The sequence below is a fragment of the Eupeodes corollae genome, chromosome 1 (assembly GCF_945859685.1).
Source record: "Eupeodes corollae chromosome 1, idEupCoro1.1, whole genome shotgun sequence".
NCBI lineage: Eukaryota > Metazoa > Arthropoda > Insecta > Diptera > Syrphidae > Eupeodes > Eupeodes corollae.
The window spans coordinates 129872259-129877936 of NC_079147.1; positions in this window are offsets into that span (position 1 = coordinate 129872259).

Consider the following 5678-nt stretch of genomic DNA (forward strand, 5'->3'; position numbering starts at 1 on the left):
TTGCAGCAGTTTAGGGCTTCCGCTAATTAGATAGATAGATAAGTTCTTTATTTTTTCAATTTTCTTATAAGTACAATATTTCATAATAAAATATATACAAAGCATGGCTTTAAAAGACTTTTGTCTTTTGTTGTCTATTTTGGTTATTATTATTACTAATGTTATTACTATTGTAATTAACATATCCTTGTCTAGATTGATATGAATTATTTTGACTATTATTATTGTTGTACTTCCTAGTCTGGTTATTGTTTTGGTTCGAGTTAATGTTAAAATTGTTTTTATTATTATTTTTAAAATTTGAATTTCACCTAAAATACTTCAAATTAAATTGATCTTGACTAATGTAATAATTGATGATTGTTCTTATGTCTCCTAAACTATAGTTATTAAAAATTTCTGAAAGCAATGTTCCTGCCGTTAATTCTTTAATTTTAATAATCACCACACTGCTTAAATTATTCACAACATTATAAGAACTTGAAGTATATATTGCACAATTTGTAATATCATCTACAATGTTTCTTATTTTATCACTTAACTCTAACACTGAACTCTTGGACAATTTGCATCTCGGTTTGCTTCAAACGGGTCTTTGTTTCATCCCTTGATGTTGGTGGTGATATCGTTAAAAAGTTCTTTGCCGCACAAGTAATCTTTTCATTTAAAATGACATCGAAAACCTCTGCTGACTGGGCTGCTGGGTATTGTGCAAAAATTCGGTTCATCGCCTAGATGAACGATCGCAATGTTCCTTTAGTGCCATCAAAGGTTGGTGTAAATTTCACATCTCTCTGAATCTTCCTTCTTATCGGCTCTGATGGTTCGATCTATCTACTGACCAACTCGGTCAACAACGCCAAACATCTTTCCGTTTCTATTGGAGTTGCCATGCTTTTCCGTTTTATTTTGGCTAGGGGTGAGGACAAACACAAAACACTTTACTTTAGTAAGTTTCTTCGCGATCACTAAATTTTATTTTGACCACTTCGTATCAACTTTCTTTAAAAGTATATTTTTTTTAAGTCGGGTTCCTTACGACTGAGCCAATTATATATTTTATAGTAGAATAGAAAACGACCGTATTGTTTAGAGTTCCAAACTCAACTCAATCCTTTATTGCCAAATTAAATTAATGAAAAGTATTTTATTTACATATGTATCTAAAATTAATGCTTACTGCGTACAATTGATATTATGAACTATAAACTTATTTATGCTGAGTAATATTGATTTGACGTTGGAGTAAAGCAACGGAAGTGAGGTGTTTATTTACCTTACCATGAAAGTGGTTTGAATTTATTAATATTTTCTTGATTAAAAGACTCGTCAGTTTTCTTGGTAGGGTCAATATACGCTACTCGCAGGTTGCTGGAAAATCCACATTGGTGTCAGCTACCTCATCTATCTCGTTTGTCTCAGCCTCATTGACAGCTAGAAACCTGGAGTTGGAGATTAAGCAAATTGATGACGATATGAATGTTTTGATTCACTCTTACACAACTGTACTCCGTACGCTGTTACACTATCTGGGACCAGAAGATGTTGCTTTATTTTCTGCTGCAAGAGTCGTTGAGTATAGAAATATATGTTTTACTTCGACAGGCTTCCAACAACAATTTATCAATAAAAGCTAGCCTATGTTGTTAAAAACATTGATATTATTTAATGAAGACAAATATAAATAGCAGCATCCGAAATGAAAATGATTATTCATACATCTTCTTGTCTTAGGTATGAATTCAATGTAAAGGGTTTTTCAATAAGGGCGGGTAGATGTTATGGGTAGATGTCGTCGTGTTTACTGTGTGGGAAGTAGCGCCGCCGCCGTCCTGCTGGAACCAGATATTAGTCATCATCGTTATGTAGCACTCGCTGTTGACTGTGACCTCAACGACGTTTTCAAAAAAGTATGGATCAATTACGCCACCGCCGGCCCAAAATCCACACCAAACTACTGGAAGCGATAAAACAGCTTTGTCTATGGTTATGAACTTTGAGCTCCTGGTTAAGTTGGATCTTGTGCTGAAGTCTGCGAAAGGACGAGTTATTGTGCACTGAGAGGAATAGATGCCTCGGGTTTTGCTATACTTGCGTCTTGCGTTCCTTGAACGTACGGGTGTTGGCTGATTATTTACTGCACCGGTCGTCACAAATTTACCCACCAAACAATGAAGAGTGGACTGTCAAGGGCCACCACGTCTACCGTAAAAGGGGAGCAAAGCGAACAACGCTTGCGTTAATGAACACTCATTTTGATAATAAAGTTTTATAATTTTAAGGTGCTGTTCAATCGTGTTACCTGCGATGATGATTTGGTACCGAAATCTACCAGCGACCCTTGAAAAACCCTTTAGTAAAGTTGGTTCCGCATTAATAAGTATCTATGCAGCAACATTAAGAATTGATTTTTAATGGAATTTGAGGGTGTTTCAGGCAGTACGAGTTTCCGGTCGTATATTTCTATATGATAACAGCACTGGGCGCTTATTTTTAATAATCCCATTGTGACTCGTATTGTGCTAAATTATATGTTACAATTTTTAACTTAATTACAGTTGAAGGTTTGACGTTTAAGAAAATGGATCGCACATTATGGCGTATTTTGCATTTGCTAGTATACCTACATCCAGCTTTAAAGTTCAGCTCATACAAAAACTGAAGCCATCTGACCATTCATAACGTGCATCTTAGATACGTCGAATGGGTGCTTGAACAACAGGCAGTGGATGGCAATTTTTTAACAATTTTTTCTTCAGCGACGAAGCACATTTCTCACTCGGTGGGTATGTTAGTGGAAAAAATTGAAGTATTTGGGGTTCTGAGAATCCTCAAGTACTTGAAGAAACGCCATTACATCCACAAAAAGTCACAGTTTGGTGCGCTCTACTTTCCGGAGGTGTGATTGGACCTTACTTCTTCGAAAACGACAATGAAACGAGTATCACCGTCAATTCGAAGCGTTATGGTCATATGATTACCGACTTTTGTTTTGCCTGCTATTGAAGAATACTATTTTTAGAATATGTGATATCAACAAGACAGTGTCACGTGCCACACAACTCGAGCGAATATTATATTAAGAGACATTTCCTGGTGGCGTAATTTCTCGTCGTGGCGATATAAATTGGCCACGTGAAAGAACGTGTTTATGCAGATAAATATTTAACTCTTGAGCACCTAAAAACCAACATTCGTCAAGTTATGGCTGAAAATTACTTCAAACGAATCGATGCTTCCAACAGACGGTAGTCATTTAAGTAATATAAAAAGAAATATCATGAGAAATAATCTCTTCTCTTTTTTTCTGTTTATAATTCGTGAGAATCGAGGTCTTGTGCTTTATCTAAATCGCTTTGTAGGTCTTAAGGACAAATAGAAAATTTTAGTATTCTAATACAGAGTTATTTCCCTGTCTGAGTTCTAGTTCGATGATATGTAGAGGTCTTTTGTCTGCATAACCGAAATCTCATCTTAATAAAATGGCATTTAGATTAAGGACGGTACCGTGATTTGTTGAAATATCTTTAGCTGCATCAAACATTTTTTTCCTCAGTTCATGCTGCAAAATATCTCTTACTATCTGGTGTATATAATGACATGGAATTGTTAATGGCTTCACGTCAACTAACGTAAGCTTTCTGAATACTTTGACATCTTATGTTTGGCAGGATCTCAATTACTGATTCTACTTTTTTCGAAAATTTTCAGCGCGTGAGGATTTTGGTTGGTTTAATTTGTTAATAAAACAATTTTTTCCGTGGCATTGTGGCTTTCTCTTTTATACTTTTTGGTTTGAGATGTGTAGGATAGAGTGCTGATGATATTTCTTCCTTGCTTGTTTATGATCGTCGCTACGTGGTATCTTTGTTTGTTTTGTTTATTTTGGTTTAGTTTTGAATCGTCTGGTACATTATATCGGAAGGGTTTGTTCGTCTTGTGTTGATATAATAATAAGAATAACTAATAAGATCTGTTCAGGTTGAAAAGTGATGATGATAAGATAATAATATCTTTACTCAAGATTATGTTGCTGCCTAGCGCAAAGGGTATAAAGCTCATGCTTTTCAACGCGGTATTGATTGGTGAATTAACATTTATTTATAAAACGTTTGTATGTAAGCACTTATACAAACGTGATTTCTCAAATCATTAATAAAAGTATCTCCAAACAAAATAAACGAGTTTTCATTTCAGCAGGCTAACTGATGTCCCAAAATTTAAAAAAAATAATACAAAATACAAGAAACAACATTTTATACAAACTTTTACAATCAAAAGTGATGTTTAAAATGCGCAAATATTAGTATTTAAACTTTCAAAGAAACTTTAAACTTTCAAAGAAATTTGTGTTTGTTTTCTCGATTTATCGAGTCGAGTTGCATTTTTATATAAAAACATATATGTATATATATACATGTATGCATATATACATAAGTATTTACCAAAAGTTTTTGGGCCAGCTGCTGTTAAATGGTTTAAATTGCATCTAATACAAACATCAAAATGGCCAATTTTCATTTTATCAAAATTTAAAAAAATAAACATTAAAACTTCAAGGAAGATAATTTTCTTAAAATTATTGCGATGAAAAGTTATTTTAAGAAATTTACCAACGATTTCCAGGATCAAATATTAGCAAAATAAAATGTTGGCACATATGTACATATTATGTAAACTAACTGATTATATCAATCGAACTGTATACATAATAAGTATTTTCAGATTCTATAGTTTGTGGGCCAACTACATATATAAAAATATTAAAAATACAAGCGATACGCTTTTCTAAAAACTATTGTAATGAACAATGCACAAACGACAGCATGCTTTTCAAAAACTAAACAAAATTTAATTGATTGCTCCAATCTTTGGGACATGTACATATAAACTAAGTGATTATCAATCGAAATGTGATATTTAAATTTTAAAATTGTTTTCATCGTTTATATATAACATGTGACTGTACTAATTCTCTAAAAGTTGCATAAACTTATACAAATGATATAAATTATAAGGTTTGCACGACTCCAAAGTTGGTGCTCTTATATGTTTGTTCGAAAGACCAACGCAGTGGAAAGTCTAAAAAATCCGACAAATGTACATATCTCCTCATAAATTAAATTTTTTGAATATCTTATTTTTGTATGCAGTTTTTAGATAAATCCATCGTTGACGGTTATAAGAGCTTATAAATAACTTTTTTTTTAAAGGACGCAAAACATCGAGTGTAGCATTGGCTTGGTGGCACGTAACGCCGTCCTGTTTTCTGTGTCCCTTAAATTCGACAATTTTGCTTGATTACATACCATCCAAGATCAAAATGAGCTTCATCTGAAAAGATGACTTTTTGGCAAAATCGGCAACTTCTCTAAGTCGATCGCAAGCAATATTTCCCAGTGTTGTTCGAGCATTTAGCATATACACAAACATAGACGTTCAGTGGAAGGATAAAACTAATTATTTGTCAAATCAGACATGAGGTTAGTGTTAATATTCACGAAATAAGCACTAGATTAAAAAATAACGTTAGATGGTGTACCCTATTGTATATTGAATTTTCCTGGTCAAGTTTCCTGGTAATTAAGTTATACATAAAGTGTTAAAAAGTGCTTGGATTAGGACGCTTTATATAAATATTACAAACAAGTTATTAATGATTATTAAAAAAACACAAC